Source organism: Triticum aestivum, chromosome 6D (genome assembly GCF_018294505.1).
Source record: "Triticum aestivum cultivar Chinese Spring chromosome 6D, IWGSC CS RefSeq v2.1, whole genome shotgun sequence".
NCBI classification, from domain to species: Eukaryota; Viridiplantae; Streptophyta; class Magnoliopsida; order Poales; family Poaceae; genus Triticum; species Triticum aestivum.
In genome coordinates, this window is record NC_057811.1 from 211,533,497 (window position 1) to 211,554,056 (window position 20,560).

General features: G+C 43.7%; 1 long non-coding RNA gene across 1 annotated transcript; it reads left to right on the forward strand.

The window, feature by feature from the left end:
• The first annotated feature begins 7,274 nt into the window (after positions 1 to 7,274).
• On the forward strand, positions 7,275 to 10,883 carry LOC123144483 (uncharacterized). The gene is made up of 3 exons (XR_006471529.1): positions 7,275 to 7,793; positions 8,741 to 10,127; positions 10,484 to 10,883. It is a non-coding gene; the product is annotated as an uncharacterized lncRNA (long non-coding RNA).
• The last annotated feature ends 9,677 nt before the right edge of the window (positions 10,884 to 20,560 follow it).

Consider the following 20,560-nt stretch of genomic DNA (forward strand, 5'->3'; position numbering starts at 1 on the left):
TTGCTTTTGCCGTGCAGATGGCGGGGGAGGTTTCTTATTTTTAGAGGACGTTGGCCTGGCGGTTTGCTAACATGCGGTCCCACATGTTAGTGCTTTACCAAGCCCATCCGCGTCCCGCATGAGGCAGAACAACGACAGAAGCAACACATGGTTAACTTGAAGAAGATGAGGGAGAAGCGGATTCAGCAACGAGTGAAATAATGGTTGCTTCGTCCCTCCAACTTCTTTTTTTAGCATTATTACTTCGTCCCTCCAACTTAACTGTGGGAAAGGTGCAGCTTTGTGATTTGACTCCTCATTGCTCATTACTACGCCGGTGCCATGACTGGGGTGCTTCACCCCTGCCGCTCTACACTGTATTTTGGTATGGCACGTGGGACCGGTAGCTTGATGTCCCACATGTCGGCGAAAGGGACTAGAACATTTATGAAAGCGAGCGCTCCACTCTTACGGTGGAGGAGTACACGACATGGCGGCCCAGTGAACTGTTACTTGTATTGTATAGTACTATAGTACTATAGTTTTGCTTTTTCGCACGATCCATCGATACAAACCCGATTAAACAGGAATGGGCGGGATTTTTCCCGCGAGATAGATGATACTGGCCATACATTTCAAAGGCAATTTTAATGTATCCAAACCGAATAATTAAGTAACAATATGATATCTAGTAAAACTAAAAACACATATGATTTATTGTGTTAAAGTGTAGTAGTAGTGTTGTATTGCATAGTTCTTAGATGTAACATGCGAGAACATGTAGAGATGTAGTTTTGGAGGGCCTACAGAGAGAAAAGCGTAATACGGTCACCGGACTTCAGAATACGCTCATTACAGTCACTATATACGTTTTGCGGTGATTATACGGTCACTTGCTCACCGTTCAGCATCGGATTGCACTCTGTTGACCGGCCAAATAGTTTGCGTGGCACCATGTTGACTAGTTAAATTGACCATGTTCCTTGTGGGTCCCACCTCTCAGTTCGCATAGGAAAAAGGTCAGATAAACAAAAATTTACACAGGCGCAACAAGACTCCAACCCGTGCGCGGGAACCACCTGGTTGTGTATGTGTCTGTCAGGGCCTGATGTGTGCACATGCACATGTAGGTTGAGCACTTGAGCGTGAGAGTGTATTGGTCGTGTGGCGTGTGCATGCATGCGTGCGTGTGTGCGTGTGAGTGTTGCATGCGTGCGTGGCTGCATGTGTACGTGTGAGTGTTGCGTGCGTGCGTGGCTGCATGTGTTCGTGTGAGTGTTGCGTGCATGCAGTTCGTGTGCATGCGTGCGTGTGTGTATAATCACCACACCACCTCCTGTGTGTTAAAACAGACGGCTCAACATACCAATACAAGGCCACCTTGTCCTGTGCCCGCGGTCATGACTTCGAACCACTGTCCAATATATTTTTTGTCGTTTGTTTTCATTCTTACTAGCAAGATGCCCGTGCGTTGCACGTAAGATCAACATGCATTTGTATGACTAGTTTATCTTGTGAGAGAAAAGGATGAACGAAGGAAGGCCTTATTCGCAAATGTGGAGAGGTGTGTGGGTACCTTTTAGCAAAATTGCCATAATTTCCATCCTATCTGTCAGATATAAATCGGACGGCCTATATTGCAGGATGGCAGGCACACCACATCACCAACTCTGTTTTTTATAAGAGTGTAGAGTAGATACAAGCCGACAGGTGGGCCCAATGGTAGTGAGATAATGTGATGCAACACTAGAGGTGCCACGTGGAGCATTTAACTGGTCAACTAGTCGTGTCTTGAGCAAATACAGAGCTGTACGGTGAGCCCGTGACTGTATAATAACCACAAAACGTAAATGGTGACCGTAATGAGTGGATTCTGAAGTCCAATGTACGTATCGTGCTTTCGCTTCAAGTACAATGATCGTCATTGTATATATCGCGAGAGAAAGATGAAACATGCGTTAATGTGCCAGGGGCGTACTTTTAGAGGACCTAGAGATAGTTTGTGTGCGTACGTGAAAGGGGCGTAGAGGGGGTGTATGCGATAGAGAGAGAGATGCTCTTCGTTTCTCTTTATTATGACTAACTTTATATATAGTATAAAAATATAAAAATTCACAGTGCGGAATAAATATGATTGTGGGCACCATGCAATGCAAATTAACGTTCATACTCCTCCATATAACTTTGTAATGTTGTATATATGTAGAACTTCTAAAATAATTTTTTGGCCACACTTTATTCAAAAGGAATGTTGTATGCGAAATAAACGTGAAAAGAGGGCTTTTTAGATCAATGGGGTTCGTGATGTAACATGTGTGAATGTGTAGTTGATGTATTTGGCAGGGCTTAGAGAGGTATGTGTGTGTATTACTTATTCGAGAGAGGCATGGATAGAGGGGCCGGCAGGGGGAGGGGCGTGGGAGAGATAGAACGAGAAATGAGAGAGGTCTAGAGAGAGAGACGAATATGATGTCACGGCGAGAGATTCCCTTGAGTGTGCATATGCAAGGGGGAGGGGATAGAGGCACGAGGAGATTTTTTTTGTGTGGTGTCTGTGTTGGTATGTGTGGGTGTGAGAAGATAACGAGACCTGGGGGCAGAGGGTGTGTCACCGCGTGAGGTCCGGTGGGCCGAGGTGAGGCCCTTGGTTCAGTTCCGTCCTGCGCCACATTGGTCGGCCCGTGACGCATTTAGGGAGACCCATGGATGACTAGTCGTACTAGACAAAGATAGCAGAATCGTGAAGGACTCTGTGTTCACTGACAAAGCCGGCTAGGATTTGTAACCCTAGGTTCTCGAACTAAGGTAACCCCTTATCTCTGATATTACTATTCATCCAACCTAACTTTAAGGGGCATCCTACAAAATGCTCTGCTAGAATCATACTCGTCGATTAGGAAGAGAGGTGTGAGAAAATGCGCGAGAGACAGGCCTAAAGATAATGTGCGTACATGAGACACGTAGGTAGGTCTATGTATATAGAAAGGGTCGATGGGGATTGTGCGTGTGTATGCTTGTGAGAGGAAGAGTGCTTGCGATAAAGGTTAGTGAAAACCGTTGTAAATGGTTACGAGAGGGAGGGAGGGTTATATCGAGAGCATGTCTACGAGAAAGACAGCTCGGGAGAGAGTGTGTGAGCATGTGTGAGAGACCACCGACGGAGAGTGAAACTACACGTAAAAGACTGATGTACACATTGGTCAAAGATATAAATTGTATCCAAATATTAGGATGGGATCATGATATTAGCAATTCGTGTAAGGAACGGTCATTGATCCATCATACATCTAGACTCTATCGAATTTGAGCATGTCTATGTTATTATTCGACATAATTGATCCACATAGTTAGTACTTTGAACTCCAGACAATGCATTGCTTTAGCAATCGAATGTAAACGTGAGTATAGTTCATGTTGTGTGTGTAAAGCACATTATACATACGAAAGTTACACAATGAACATTATAAATAGCTAGCTATGAACTAGCATACATTTGAATTCAACTTAAGGTGGTTTAAAAAATTCGAATTCAACATGAAGTCCATTCAATTATTTGAATTCGATATCATGGCATTTGTAAATCATACCTAAATTATGGGGGCACCAATCTTTGCTCTGCTTTTGTACATAATAGCATATATAGTCGTGTACAAAATAGATTCAAATTTAGCTCCTCCATTCCAAAATAATCTTAGTTATAGGATTTTCAAGTGTCAAAATTTCAAAAAGAAGCGGATAATTTAATGAGGTTTTCAAACATACAAGGTCAAATTTAACGTTGTCTATTTAGCTCAATCCTCAAAGTTCAAGAGTACTCTAAACGTGAATGCTTCTGCTTCAAAATTTCAAACAAAGCGCGAAAAGAGACTATACTCGCCTGAAACTGTGTGAGACCAATGTTTGGTAGTAGAAGGAAATTACTTTTCTAACTCCGACCCATGAAACCTACCGGCCCGACGTCCAAAGGTCTAAACCGGGGTAGGTTTGTAGCTTCATCAACCGCTGCCCTCCTCCATCACGCCGGAGCCGATACCCCGACGTCATCGTCCACCGCAGCCTCAACCGCAACGCCCTCCGCGGCTAGTAGTTGAAGCCGAGGCCGAGCTGTCCGTACCCGAGCCAGTTCAACCACGCCGTCCTGCGCCTCACCGCTGCCGCTCCAACTTCGCCACCGTCCACTGCACCAGAGTTGTTCCTTCTACACCATCCTTCGCCACCTCGGATCTGCTTCCCCTCCACCGACATACAGCCATGGCAACACAGTCAACAATTTGGCCATGGGTTGCATCCAAGGCTGCACCCTCCTCCAAAACATCGGTTCCCCGGCAAAAAGAAGAAAATCGCCGCGACATATGAAGGACACAACACTGGCAACCGGAAATGGTACTCCTCTTCCCTTATTCGTGCAAATCTCACGTGTCTGCTTGCATGGTATTCATCCCACAGAAGACACTAGTTGACCACTTCTTCTTGATACTAGATGTTCCTAGTAACTCGCAATGCACAAGGTTTCTCCTCATATACTATTTCACCTTAGCTAGAGGTCCGTCGCCCCCTGGATTTCAATTCCTGGTCAGTGGATTCCCAATTAAAGGAAGCATTCCCTGGCGTAACAGGTGCTAGTCCGCCTATTACGTCGGGGAAGCAGCGCCTCGGTGTTTATCTTAGGGGGGTGTGGGGCCTAGAGCTGTCGGCGCCTGATCTGGAGGTCGGCCGGGATTAAAGGGATGGCCTGGGGGCACTGCCAAGCATGGCGGTGGTGTGATGTCGAGGGGAGGGCGGGGCGGTGGAGGCAGGGGTCTAGGCCGGTGGTCGCTGGCGGTTCGAGAAAGATCGTCAACAGTGACTGGCGGGAGGTAGATGAAGGCCATCTGCCCGTTCCTTATAGATCGGACGTTTCATAAAAAAAATTGACTAACCTATTTATTTTCAGTCGACTATTATTTTGATAAGACCACATGTGGTGGTGTGCTGTAGGAGTACCTGCATTTTCCGGCCATCCATGTGCTCATATATTACAAAATCATACGGAGTAGAATCTAATTTTGTTTGTCATGCAATGTTGTAGAGCTATCATATGTCTCCTGTCATTTATTTTTTAGCCACCTGCTATCTGCTACTTTTACAGTGCACTAGTTCTGCACACACTTCACCCATACTCTCACTATTGTGTTTTTATGCAAGGGTATTTCAGACTCTGCTGCCTTGACAGAAGCAGAAAAGAAAAGAGAGAAGTCGCTCTAGCTTGGTACGCGCTAGGCCAGACATGTTTTAGCCTTATAAAGTGTGCGGTGTCAGCAGATGGAGACGGTAAACGTAGCTCTAGAGTTGATGACCTCACTCGCCGTGAGCCACCATCCCAGGTGCTTGCTTTAACTTCGCGGTGTCATATGTGGTTGTATGTTGCATATGGTGTCTAGCTTGTACTCGAAAGGCCGAAGTCGGTCTTTATTAAGATAAGGAAAGATATTTTCTATATGAACCACCATCTCGGGAGCACCAGAAGACAAATAGCTAGTCAGGGCACTAGCCGAGCCAGTGACAAGCCCAACACAGACATGCATCACCTGGAAGCCAACTAAAAAGCCACGATGGTGGCAAAGCAGCCCGCCTCCCACCAGGCTGTCAGGTCCTCGATGATCATGCTCACCACTGCAGCTAGATGTCTAGCTTGTATTGCTTCCAATTTGGTTAAATTGCATCTGCTTAGCTTACACATTATACCTTTGAATATGACATGCCTTCCTGTTTTTGGTACATACTAGTACATTTTTCTATTAACCATGTTCTTACATCAAACTAATGTTCTTGTGTATCCCTCATCAATCACTTATGATGAGACAGTCACCCAGTGGGTTACTTTGAGAAAAGATCCTCTTTTGAAGAATGCAGTGTCAGCCTCCCCACATGATTCTCAGGAAACAGCAAGGCTAGATGAAGATAGTGGACGTAGCTCTGTAGTTGATGACCGCATTTCCCCAACACCATCATCGCAAGTGCTTTCTCTAATTTGGCAGCGTGATATGTGGTTGCATGTTGCATATGGTGTCTAGACTATAATTCTTCCAATCTGGTTAAATTGCATGTGTTATTCTGCTTAGTTTATACATTATACCTGTTAATGTGACATGCTTTCCTGTTTTTAGTACATAGTACATATGTCTATTAAGCATGTCCTTACATAAAACTATTGTTTTTTGTATCCCGCATGACTCAATATGATGAGACACCTTTAGCATATGCAGTGTGATATTAGTTGCATCTTTCATATGATTTATAGCATGCACTGCTTCTAATTTGTTGAAACACCATTTATGATGGGATGCTTTTAACTTGGCAGAGTCATATTGGTTGCATCTTTCATGTGGTGTCTAGCTTGCATTACTTCTCATTTGTTGAAATGGCTTCTGCTTAGTTTACACAAACAATTGTGAATATGCCATGCCGTCCTGTTTTTCGTACATATTCCATCCTGATATCATGTGTTTGCCTTACATCAAAGTAGTGATTGTCAGTACCATGCATGAATGAGTTCTAAAGAGTGAATTTTATTGCCTTTTCTTGTTGGTTTTACTTGACAATTCAATATCAATAAAGCGGAAGGAAAGTAGCAAGGCAGCGGATATAGGTGCTCCTTCCAAACAGAGGGCCTCTACAGATTCTACTCCGCCATCCCCCAAGAAGATTTGCAAGACAACATGCATAGACACTCAAAGTAGCTGTGTTAATGATGAGCACGTCTCCGCTAGTGCACCATCACAGGTGCTCCCTCTAACTTGACACTGTTATATGTGGTTACATGTTATGTATGATGTCTAGCTTGTATTGCTTCTAATTTTGTTGATTTCCATCTGCTTACTTTACACATTATACTTGTGAATAAGACACGTGTTCATGTTTCTACAACATACAATATATGTCTATCACACCATGTTCTTACATCAAAGTACTACTGTTGTGTAACCTGCAACAATCACTTATCATAAAACACGTTTGACTTGGGAGTGTGATATAGGTTACATCTCGCATTCTTTTCTAGCTTGTACTACTTCTAATTTGTTGAAATGGCACTTATGACGAGACAGTTTTAACTTGGTAGAGTGATATTCGTTGCATCTTTCATATGGTGTCTAGCTTCCATCTATCTATCTATATCTATACCTATACTAGAATTTACGAGCCGTTCATCTGATGGGACCAAGTTATTACGGTGGAGATTAACCCATATAATTCTCGCTTAATTATGTGCTTAATCATGAACATAACTCAAAACGCCCACCGTTGTAGAAATAGAAGCCCTCCTCCCGATCTGCTAAAAAATAGCCCTCCCGTATCCCTAACCTCATCCCCACCATCCCACCCATCGCCTGCAATGGATCCGCCGCCGCGCTGATCCCGACCATCCGCCGCCGCTCTTTGCCCCATCCACCGCCGCTGCTCACCGCATTCACCCTCTGTTGCATCCCAGCACCTCCATAGCCACCGTGGACCATCTCTCTCCTTGGTCCTCTCTTGGATCAACATGCGGTGACGGATGCTTCCGGTCGCGTGGTGGTGATGCGGCTGGTCGGGGAACAAGGGTGAGGCGGACTGTGTCCCATTCATTGATCTTCCTCCAGCTCCAATTCCTCCTCTCCCACCGATCGTCATGTCTGCGACAGGCGCTCTGCTCACCTGCGGCAGCGATGCGTATGGCGACAACAATGTCCTTTTGTGCCCCTCCACTCTTCGGACCGCTGATGCACGGAAGTACGCAGAGAAGATCACGCTCCGCTTAGCAAATTCGTCCGTGTTCTAAGTGGCTGCTCGGCAAGGTAATTTTCTCCTCTGAAGTTCTCTCATGGAACTTGGTGGAATGGATTCACGGGTGTGTTAGGTGGAGTGCCACTGGATTGCCATGTTAGTGGGCACTACACACAAATTTTGGTTTGGCAAGGAACCGAGTCAATACTATTGTCCTTCGGCTTTGCAATGGTGATTTAGATAGTTTTTTTTTTTTACAATCATGGTGGTTTAGTTAGTTTCTTAACAGGTGCTTCAGTTAGGACTAATAGTCCATAGTGATCGATAAGATTCAATTCTGTAGAGGACACTACAATTTTCTATAATTGGTGGTTTAGTTAGTTAAAAAAATGGTTCATGGTCTCAACTGCTATTTAGCTTACTACAGTATAGTTGTGTAAATTGTCGCTCATGAATAACACCCAATGCATTGCTTTTTGTTGCCCAGTGTACTACAATTTAATATGCAGAACTGGAGCTTTCTTTGCTATGAAAACGTCTGTCCTAATTCCCACAAGGAGTAATTAATTCCACGTCCATATTTCTGATCATTGATGCTTCATCTGTTTATGGTGCAGAGACATGGTCACATGGATGATTAGCATCTTTTGGCAAAAGCATGTTAATTCACTCAAGAAATACTACTGCTCCGATAATTACAAAAGCATGTTAATTCACTAAAGAAATACTATTGCTCCGATGACTATGAGCATCGATATCTAATCCTGATTCTTGAGGACCACTTTAGGATGTGATCATTAATGCGGCTTCAAAGCTGCTTGACATAGCATGACATTTGACTTTTACTAATCTGAAAGCATCCATGTGACCACAATCTGATGTGTGTGCCATATGATTAGTGTTGTTTGAAGAATTCTTAATAAGGAAATTCCACAATCTGATGTGTGTGCCATATGATTGGTGTTGTTTGAAGAATTTCTTCTTACCAAGCAGGCTTATGATTTAACTGTCGATGCAGAGCTTGTGCCGGATGTTCATCATCAACGCCAGATAGGGGTTCAGGCTCCTGTTGAACTGATGGCATCAGCCATATGGACCTGCATGTATTTGATAGTTTGCTCAATCAGATTTATCCCTTCAACCATAGTTAAGGATACCACACTACTTCATTGAGATTTCTTTCCTACATGACATGGATTTATAATCTCCAACAATACGGTCATGCTTTTTATATTTACTTTCAGTTCTAAATACATTTGTGATTTTCTATATGCTGTCTTACTAAACTGTGTGTGCTAAACCAACCATATAGTATATAGAAAGGATTTTAAAATGTTAGCTTATATTGCAAAATCTTGAAAATATGCGGTCTTTTTACTGTTTTTTCCGTGAACTTGGGGAGCTTGGGACAGAGTATGGTGTCAATAAGCAGTATATACCAGGACAATATTTTTGTGATATTGTATATACTAACTTAGTGATAATGGAGTGTTTACCATATTTTTGCCATGGACTCTATACTGCATTTTTGAACTGGTTAGAATAGCTGACGCCTTTTTTATCTTCCTTGTGGTATATGCTACCATCAGAGGGAGTATGTAAGGTACTAATTTCAAGTATATACTATTGTACTATATTTTGTCTATATACATCTACAACCAAGTAGTATGTGCACTGCTCTTTGTGCACGGCAGTATATACATCATTTTTGTAAGGCAATAATAACACCTTTTTTGTGAACTAGTATACTACTTTATTTAGTCAGTACATATATAAGTAATCTTTTAGTCGATATATACTACTGTTCTTGATATAAAGGGTAAAGCAGCGCACACATGACACGCAGCAGCCGTTGTCGACTAGACGGTGGTGCCGCTGCATGGATCTATCAGTGCATGCCACGCCGCCACCGTTTCTTATTGTTGCCGTTGTCGATGAGATTGGCAGTGACGTCGAATGGGTCGACCAGTGCACACCATGCTGCCACATTGTCGATGAGATGGTGGTGCCGTCTTATCCATCGATGCTATGTGACTAGCTTCGTCAATGGCTTTGCACCTTGATCCAGATTGTTTTCACGCATAGCATGTCATGTTTGCCTCTTAATGACCACATCCGCTAAGTCAGCTCTCTCTCTCTACTACTGCAACTAACTAACTGTGATGATCTTCTCCAGGTTTTTTGGTTGGATACTGAGATGGCACCATTGTGCTGCTGAAGTTAAACCCTGTTTATTGGGACGTACAAGCGGTCGGCAAGCACACATGGCGGCCAGGGATAAGCCATACTTTTCCAATGACTGCTGCTAGGATTGATGTCCTATTGCCGGAGAAACAATGGCAACAGTCACCCGTTTTGTCCAGCGATGATATCATCCATGTCTATTATTTTGTCAATCACCATAGGTGCCCGCTCTTTCTTAATAGATTTGCATTTTGATCTCTGTAGCTTTTTATGGATGAAACCTAACTATGTTACATGCATGCCTCATCTATGCATTTTACCACTACTATTTTCTTAAAGATGGTAAGATTGTCCATCAGATCTTTTTCTTAGTTTCTTTCCAAGGTAATTGGTGTGGTTGATTGCTATCGAGTGCAAATATTCTGCTGCCGAGACAAAAAATACTTATCTCTGGATCTGAAATAGCAAACAGTAAATAAAAGTGATGCACACATTGATCTATAATTTCCTTTTTCTATTTATTTAGAGTTGATCTCTGTTTTCTCTTTGTCTGTTCATGCTTGTGGCAAAATTGCAGATATTCATGTATCGGCCTCACGCGTGTCGTTGCTGGAGCCCATTCATGGCGAGGATACATGGTTGATGGCCCAACAATCCTTATGGGATGGAAGGATCCCATGACTATAGGAATGGCACTAAATAAACTGTGTACTAACTAGAGAAATGATTTATTTCATAGGTCTAGAATATATAGGCTGACAAGTATTTGGCATTCTGTCTTTTTAATAAGTAGATGATTTTTCTACAATAGTTCCATGTTCATATGTCATGCTTCTTTGGTGCAATAGGAAACAATGCCATTGATCGACCAGATTATATAGGGATTTATATCATCCTGATATATATATTTCTACAAGTAGTTTATACGAGCCTCAAAACACTGATTTTCGATAAATCTTCTCTCTTTTGGTCTCTTATGTTTTCTTGCTTCAAAATATGTTATGGAATGTTTTGTGGGGCACATATCCAATATACATAGAAGCAAGGTTAATGAAAAAAAAGAAAATCTGAAATGTTAGAAGAAATTCTTTGGATCCTTTCGTGTAACTTAAACTCAACTAATCAATCACTCTTTTTGGCCACATATGTTCTCTTGCTTCAAGTTTCTATATTATGGAATGAGTTTATCACTGAAAACAATTATAAAAATTTGGTTCTATCGGGCACATATCGGATATACATAAAAGCAAGGATAATGAAATAAAATAAAATCAAAAGTGTTAAAATAATTATTTGACTCCTTTTAAGTCACTTAGAATTAAAGTAATAAAAAAATGAGACACGTCATATGTGCTTGCAATTTCACTGGATGGATGGGCGTTTCACTTTTTTTCCCCTTCATGCTATATGTTTTCATTCAACAAAATAATTACATACAACTTATTGACTATCCGTGCGAATGCACAGGTTGACGACTAGTTGCTTCTAATTTGTTGAAATGCCTTCTCCTTAGTTTACACATCATAAGCTGTGAATATGCAATGCTGTGAATATGCAATAGCACTAATAACGAGAGAACTTTAACTTGGTAGTGTCATGTTGTTTACATATTGCATATGATTTATTTCTTGTACTGCTTCACATTTGTTTAAACGCCCTTTATGACGAGACACTATTAACTTGGCAGAGCGATATTTGTAGCATCTTTCATATGGTGTCTACCTTCGATTGCATTGCTTCTAATTTAATGAAATGTCTTCTGCTTAGTTTACACATCATAGTTCTGGTTATCTCATGCCGTCCTGTTTTTCGTATATATTACATCCTCCTATCATGTGGTTGTCTAACATCAAAGTTCAGTTCGTCTGTATCACGCATCAATTTGTTATGAAGAACTAAATTGTTATTCGTTTTTCTTGTCAACTTGACTTAACATGGCACAAAGAAAGATGAAGGAACACAGAATGTCAGGGAAAAGGAAGCGGAAGAATCCTGCAGATCTGCTGGTACTGATGGTGCAATAGAAGGTCAAAGTTCAGCGGAAAATTGTACAAACAGGGTATCCCGTGCTACACGAGCTGCAGAACAAGCCAAACAGAAACCAATAGCTGCTACCAAACAAGCAGAGACAGCCGTAGTTGTTGCAACACCTTCCACAGTACCACCAGCTGCACGAGTTACTTGTTGGTCAACTCAGCTAGCAGCACGTTCCCAAGCTCCCTTGCCACATGACACTACTTCTGAAGCACTCTTGACACAAGAGGAGTTGGCAAGATCATATGAACTTTGTGAGCTTCAACAGCAAGAAGGTAGTTGCTGGAGTCAAGTTACAGTTGTATGCTTCTTTATATGTAGTCTCACAGTTTGATGTACACTTCCACTACCTATGTTCGTTGTTGGACTAGCACCTAGGCGCAAGAGGAAACAAACATCAGGGATAATGCTCGATAGGTTAACTAAATCTAGAGGAGGAAGAATGGAAATCCGTTTTGAGACAGGTTTAAAAAGGCCACATGATGCTACAGAGTCAGCCAAGTTAGAATCGGAGGCAGCGGTTGCCATTAGGTGCCATGTACGTATCCTCCCAACATGGATTCAGTACAGGAATGACAAAGGCGAAACCCAGTTCAACACATTCCTCGACCATTTATCTGTAAGTATGGTTATGTATGGAAACTAATAATATCGTCTTGCTCTCTCCCATACTTTCTAGGTTGGTGATAATGAGACTCCCATATTTTTCAACAGATGAGGTTCAAGTTGGATAGCCAAGATGATGCAACCAGACAAGCTTGCACCCATGTTTTCAAGTCTGTTCTGCCACAGTATCGGTATAACTTGAGAAAAACTCACTTTGAAGGCAAGGCTAAAAGTGAACTTGCCCAAACATCTCCAGTGGAAATTATCGGATGAAGACTGGAGAGGCCTTGTTAAACACTGGTCTGATCCAAAGTATCATGTACATTATATATATGTGATCAGATCACATGTTGAAGTCCTATTTACGCATGTGCCTCAAAAATCTATCTTCTTGTAGGTGAACTGTTCAAAGAACAAGGCCAACCGTACGAAAGTGAAATTCCAACAGAGGATAGGATCTCGTAGCTATACTGCACACTGCGAGGCTCTTGTAATTAGCTGCTGTTTCACTCTTTTCGCTGTACCATATTATTAGATCTATATTGACTTGTTCCAAATGCAGAGGAAAGCCCGCAAGGACCAAAAAGTACCTGAACAAAATGCTGTAGAAATCTTCAAGGACTGTCACACCAGCAAGACGAAGGGCATGACTACACCAGTCAAAGCCGCTGTTGTAAGTCCTTAATCCTCATGCCTTTAACTACTACTTACTCTGCCTTGTGCCTGAACTGCATGGTTTGCAACCAATGTCTATTACTCTTTTCAATTTTATACACAATTGTCTTAGCGTATCATTGCACCTTACAAGGTTTAAAAGAGATGAGTGATGTTCCTTTGATCTTGATCTGTAATCTAGTTCCGTGCTGGACTTGCCCACACAACGTTACAATTGCCTGTTTGTCTGTTCTCAGTTGTTTTGTGATATGAATGATGTCATACTATGCTTACCGTATTATAAACTTTTTCTCTTTATCCTTAGCTGTCAACACAATGTGAAGAAATAGACAATACATCAGCCATGATACATGGTCATATGTTTGGAACCTGGTTTTATTATGTACTTTGCAGTAAAATACAACTAATATTTTACATGGGTTCACCAGAATAAGTTCTGTATATAGACCAAAGATATTTTGTTTGGTTTTGCTGCCTCCTTAATATCTTCTGTTCCGGTACTACTAATGTAAAAACTCAACTTTTCAGCAAGCTATGGAAAAAATGGTAGAACCGCCACCTTCTGAAGGTGGCGAGGCAACTATAACCGCAATGTCAGCTCTTGCTGCAGTGGGTCAGTACCTATCCACTAACAGTGCCAAAAGCACGTTCCTGCATAATACTGGGTTGGTTGTTAAGGCAATCTCGTCCAAACTGCCTCATGATCAAGATATGAAAGCTCAAAACAATGTTATATCTGCGCTCCAGACACAAGTCCATTCCCTAACAGAGACCCTTTGTGAAACAAGGACATACATTGTTCGATGTCGTCAAGATATGCATGGTTTTGAAACCAGACTATCAGACATTTGCTATGCTGTTCAGGAGCCTAGGATAAATGAAGGTGAAGTTTATGGTGCTCCATCTGACAATACAGCATGAAAACGTAACACTCAGGTCAAATGAACTAAGCTTCTGAACTTCTGGTGGTGCATTTATCTGCCAGACTGTTAACTTTTATGCCAACCTTGTAATTTGTTTTTCTTGCGATACAAAATTTGTTTAGCCATTTTTGTATAGTGTAGGGTGTTCCCTATATTTGCACTGGTGGCGATCTTTGATGCCCAGTGGATGTTGTCAGGACCCCGATTCCAAGTCACATCGATCTAGCCGGTAACACCTCATATCACTTTGCGGCCTCACACACGGTATTCCCATGGGTGTCGCCTTACCATGGCCCGGGACCGTTTGCGCCTTTTGGCTCACGTATATGATAGTGTCGCTAGCATCCATATGACAGAGAACCCGGGCCGACATGATTAGTCGTGAACCCAAAGTGGCACTAACCTACGGGGACAGACATACATGAATCAACATCGAGCATGTCGTCAGCAGCGTGCGAATCCGGGCTGTAGCACTTGGCTAACAGGACTCCGGTGAACCGGGCTGTAGCAGGCTAGGCAGGACTCCGGATGTCACCGCGTGAAATTTCCCTGAAGGGATAGACACAGGAACGAAGTGAATCACATGTCGGCCAGTCAAGTGTTCCGGAGCAGTAGTGCTGGGCTAGCAGGACTCCGGTGAACCGGGCTATAGCGGACTACTATGGCTCATGGAAGCACAAGACTACATTTCCCCATAAGAGAGGCTATCAAGGATAAACAACTAGGTTGTCGGATCCCACACATACCAAGCATTTCAATCATACACACAATATGCTCGATATGTGTAAATACAACATGGCATCACAACATAACTCTACGACTCAAGTATTTATTCATTAGATTCCGAGGAGCCAAGTATTACAATCATGGTCTCCTGACCCAACATACAGAGCATACAAGCATCGAACGGAAGCATAAATATGTCTGAGTACAGACAACTACAAATGAAAAAGGCTGAGAAGCATGTCTATCTATCAGATCTTGCCGAGGGCACAAGATTGTAGCTGAGGTATCAAGCTAAACGTCGAAGTCCACGCGGAACTACTAGCGAGACTGATGTCTCTCTGCAAAAACATAAAATAGGCAAACGTGAGTACAAATGTACCCAGCAAGACTTACATCAGAACTAACTACATATGCATCGGTATCAACAAAGGGGGTGGTGGAGTTTGACTGCAGCAAGCCAGCTTTGACTCAGTGGCCATCCTAAACTATGACTGCAAGTAACTCTTTGAGGTGGCGCACACGAGTCCACATATTCACCATATAAATACACCACTATGGATCCGCTCTCGTCTCCCTACGAGAGGGCCATCCATAGCACTCACGCTTATCTTGCGAGTTTTAGAGTATCCACTTTCACTTGTCTATGAACTGTACAGGCAACCCAGAAGTCCTTTACCGCGGACACGGCTATTCGAATAGATCATTTATAACCCTGCAGGGGTGTACTTCTTCACACACGGTCTCGCCACTTACCGCCATGTACACGTCATGTATCCCGGCAACCTTCAAGCGGAAGCCTGGCGAGGGTGTCAGCCACGGCCTACCTAAACACTCAAGTCTCTCCAGGTTTATCGCCTATTCAGGTTCCATCCGCAGGGAGTCCGGCTGAAGTTTCCACATACGGCCCCGAACGATGTGAGCAGGGTTCCCGAGACACCAAACGGGCGCCCGGTACACCGTGCCACGTGCCTACCGCATCACAGCCCACCCCGCGGGTCAGCGCTGCGCACGGCCTCCAGCATACTACAAACACCAGAAACTACTTGCAACTCCTGGACAGAGGACAGGGGTGGTTCAGAAGCCGAGAGAGTCAATTAAGGATCCCAATGTGTGGTAGTAGCTGTTCATGGATCACAAACATAGAACTCAGTTCCTGAGGACGGTTTCAATGAGACAACCCACCATGTACTCCTACATGGCCTCTCACCGCTACCTTTACCAAATCGTGTTCACACACTTAGCTCTCAATAGTAAGACATGTTCACCACATTCCAATTCATTCCCGATGAATCAGACCTGACTCAACTCTAAGCAGTAGCAAGCATGACAACAAGCATGAATGAGTAGGCACATCAGGGCTCAAACAACTCCTACTCATGCTAGTGGGTTTCATCTATTTACTGTGGCAAAGACAGGTCATGCAGAGGAAAGGGGTTCAACTACCGCAGCATGTAACCGTTGAAGCATTGTTGTCTTAATGCAGTAAAAGAGAGCAGAAGCGAGAGAGTTGGATTGTATCGGAATGAACAAGGTGGTTTTGCTTGCCTGGCACTTCTGAAGATGATATAGCTCTTCATCGGTGTCATTGATCACATCGTGGAAACCACGTTTATCAAGAGGGAACAACCACCGGCAAACAAGAAGGAACGCAATCAATGCAATGCAACAATTTGATGCATGATCATGACATGGCAAAATGAGGGTGTTGGGCTAATGCAACTACAACCAGACGGGTTTGAGCCATTTTGAACCAAAGGTTCAAAGTTCAAACTCATTTGTGATCTTAAATAGTGCCTTATCATGTTTTGTACTAAACAGCAAGTGAACTTGTTTAAACATGCATGAAACCCGTACATATGGATAGATTGGATTTTTCTGATCATTTTTCATATATAACTTATTTCATTTGGAGTTACAGTTGATTTTATATGATTTTTAGAAGTTTATAACATTTTCTGAAATAAATAAACCATTTAAGATTTATTTAAATTCCAGAAAGGAATTACTGCATCAGCATGACGTCACTATGATGTCAGCTGTCAACAGGGCCGGTCCAGGTCAAACCTGACGAGTGGGGTCCACACGTCAGTGACTAACTAACTAATCTAAGTTAATTAGTGTTAAACTACTACTAACTAAAAATGTCAGTGGAGTTAATTAAACTTAATTGAAAACTGAACTAGTATTAGCTGGGGCCGGGGCCCACTTGTCAGCGACCCAGGGGAGGTCAAACCCCTGGTCAACAGGATCAAACAGGCTGGCGGCTTGACGCCGGCGATGTCATACGCGGCGGTGGCGCTTGGGATTGTTTCTCCGGCGACCAAAACGATGGCCGAGGCCATATGCGGGACGAGGGGACCCATCCGCATCGATTGGTGGTCGGGGCAGGGCCTGAGGGGCCCGGAGGCGACGACGGCGAGCACAACGGCGGTGCCCGGAGTACGACGCGCTCGGGAACGGCGTTGTGGTGTACGGGGGGAAGAGCTGGTGGTGGTGTTCGTCTCCTGGGAGCGTGCGGAGCTCGTTGGCGGGCCCGGACGCAGGTTGCAGCAGCTCTAGCCGTGGCGAGCTCGGGGGCTTGCGGAAACGGCGACTAGAGGACGTGCGAGGCCAGGGCGAGAGAGGTGTTTCGTTCACGAGCTCACCACGGTTCGAGGGGAGTCGAAGAAGAGGCCGGGGAAGCGCTGGAGCTCGCGAATCCCCGAAGAGTTCGCCAGCGGCCAGAGGTTGAAGACGATGTCGGGGACGACGCTGCAGGGCTTCTGGTGGGGCGCGACTCGGTGGAGAGGAAGAGGGGGTCGAGGCGGAGCCTCTGAGCGCAACGACGAGGCGAGGCAGTGGCTGTGGCCACGGCGGTGCTTGTCGGCGGCAACGGCTGCGCTCGGCGCGGGTGAGAGAGAGGGGCAGAGGGGAGAGGGCCACGGGGAAGGGCGAGAGGGGTCAGGGGGTTTCGTGGCGTCCCCGTGGCGTCGTCTAGGCGCACTGGGGAGGAGCCAGGCAGGCTGGGAGGAAGGAGGTGGCCGGCACGGGGCGGGCACGCGCCTCCGTCCTCCTGGCAGGAGGAAGACGACAGGGGAGGGGCCAGGTGGCTGGGCCGGCCAGGTGGGCTTTGGTGGGTGCCAGGTAGGTATCCTTTCTCTCTCTGCTTTTCCTATTTTAGTTTATGTTTTCTATTATTCTGTAGTCTTTAGGGCTTTACAAAAAATACTTAACCAGATCCAAAAATCATGAAACTGCTCAATGCCACTGTTTGGAATATAACCAACAACAATCATTTTAGTTTATGATTATTTGAGCATTTAAAATATTATATAGCATTTAAATGCCCAAATGCAAATAGAGTATGATTTAATTCAGTGACCCAATGTTGTCCTAGAAAAATGTGAACCATTTTTGATAGAGGTTCTATACCAAGGCAAAGATGATGAACATTTTAGAAGGGCATTTCAGGTTCATTGGAAAAGTATTTAGTCACCCTAGTTGGTTTAAGTGGTGCTGGGGGTTTCTGTCATCCCCATTTCAACTTTCTGAGAAAATTTAACATGATGACATGATGATCATGCAAGGACAAGCAAAGGGTAAGCTAGGGCTGTGACAACTCACCCCTACTAAACAAGAATCTCATCCCAAGATTCAAGACGTGAGGTAAGAAGACAGAGGGGGCACAAGACCAACACAATCTTCATGATCCAGGTTGCACCTCATAAGGTTGTTGATTCGTTGCATACGATGATCTTGACATCCTCGCTTTAGAGATCTTCATCCACGCGATGACGACGGAAAGAAGCTCTACTAGGATTGATCTTCTCGAAGATCGAGCTATACAAGATCAACTCGCGGAATGAGATGTTGAAACATCTCGAGTTGAGACACAAAACACACATCGAGAGGGATGGAAGAACAAACGACGAGGTTTGATTTGGTGGGCAACAATTCCACGCTTGGAAAGATGGTGGATGGAGTCAGAGTAGCGAGGAGTTAATTGCTATGATTCCATAATCTGGGCACCTTAGGAAAGGTGACCCGTAGAATTATTCCCTTAAGTGGCAAAAAGAATTACTTTTGATATAGAGATCATTGAGACTCTTTATACCAGCCTAAGTCAATCACGAACATTTGAAGGAGTTCGAAGGAATGGCATACCCGGACTAGAATGGACGATGTGGACTACCTTGTTGAAGACAACGCAAGGAAAGATTTTTGCTTATCATCGGAAATGGATGGGACCCATGGTAGGACCACTTCTGAAGATGATCCTGAACAACAATTGCTGAGAAGGGCAGTCCAAGGGAGATTGGCACAAGGCGGTGCAAGCTGGGAACGAAATGCAAATGTCGGGAATGTTCCAACCATCATATCTGCCTGAGATTCAGATCTGGTTGGTGTCAGGACATTCCAGACCCATCAAGTCTAGAAAGAGAAATGAAAGTTTGCAACACAAATCGATGAGATGACGTTGCGAGATTCTCGGGAAATGAACTACGATAGCAAGCTCCAAAACATGAGCTGGTTCTGCTACAAACATGTGAACATGTTGTCCAAGACAAGAATCACCACATAGTAGTCTTATAATAAAACACTATCGAGTTCAGGTTAGGATCCATCATCAAAGATTTTGAAGTCTTTACGCGCGCTAGACTTCTTTTCCTTGAACAAGTCAATCAGTGGCTTGGGTGCTAGGAATTCATATGGAACGAAGATGATCAGTCTAACATACCACAGAATACTTTGCACGTGCATGGCTGAATTGGGATGATTCCAAAGGAAGCAAAAACAATCTTTCTCGTATCCACGGCGGCAACTTGCATAGAATGCACATGAATTCGATGAAGTCACTTCTTCCATCCAAGCATAAGCTTCATGAACGGAACACGAAGGCATTGCTTACAAAGTTTTCAACACTAGGTTGATGTTCAACATGAATCATGGGGGAGACAAAATGCTGCTGATGGGCTCAACAGCAACTCATCGTTATTTCCATATCACTGGACTTCCACCATCATGTGAACACGGTGATAGCATTGGTCAGACCAAAAGATGTAATGGTGTATGCTCGAGGGATCAACCACGAGTAAGACAACATTACGAACATCGTTGGTTCTGATTTGACTTGACGATAGCCCATACTCAAATCAAAGTTTTGACAAGACAATAGGTCCAACAACTGATCACAGGGACCAATCGATGAAGATATCATCTTTCCTCAACTAACACACACACAACAATATCCCTTTGGAATGAACTAAGTCGGGCAAGCTTTTATCTTCCAACTCTCCAAGTTATTGTTTAGCTTAACCAACTAGTTCAGGGGATCCAACACATAATCTTGGGGAATGGGTGGTTTGGAGGAAAACCAACATGATCACGAACTCAACATAGCGGTCAGGTGACAACCTAGTGATACCTCCGAGAAGATATTCGAAGAATCATGAACCACCGATATGTTATTAAGCTCGAGAACTAACTTTCTTTTGAAGGCAAGACGACATGAACAGAAGAGCAAGGAATTCAATCCTAACTCAAAGATCAAAGAGTGCACCAGAAATAAGGACAAGGTAGCACAATCTATCTTAGAATGATGATTCAATAACCAACATACTAAGAATGAGAATATTGTCCATTTACTACCAAGCAACGAGGTTGCTAGGAGTATTGATTTCACACATCACGGTTCACTTGTCGGCATTCCG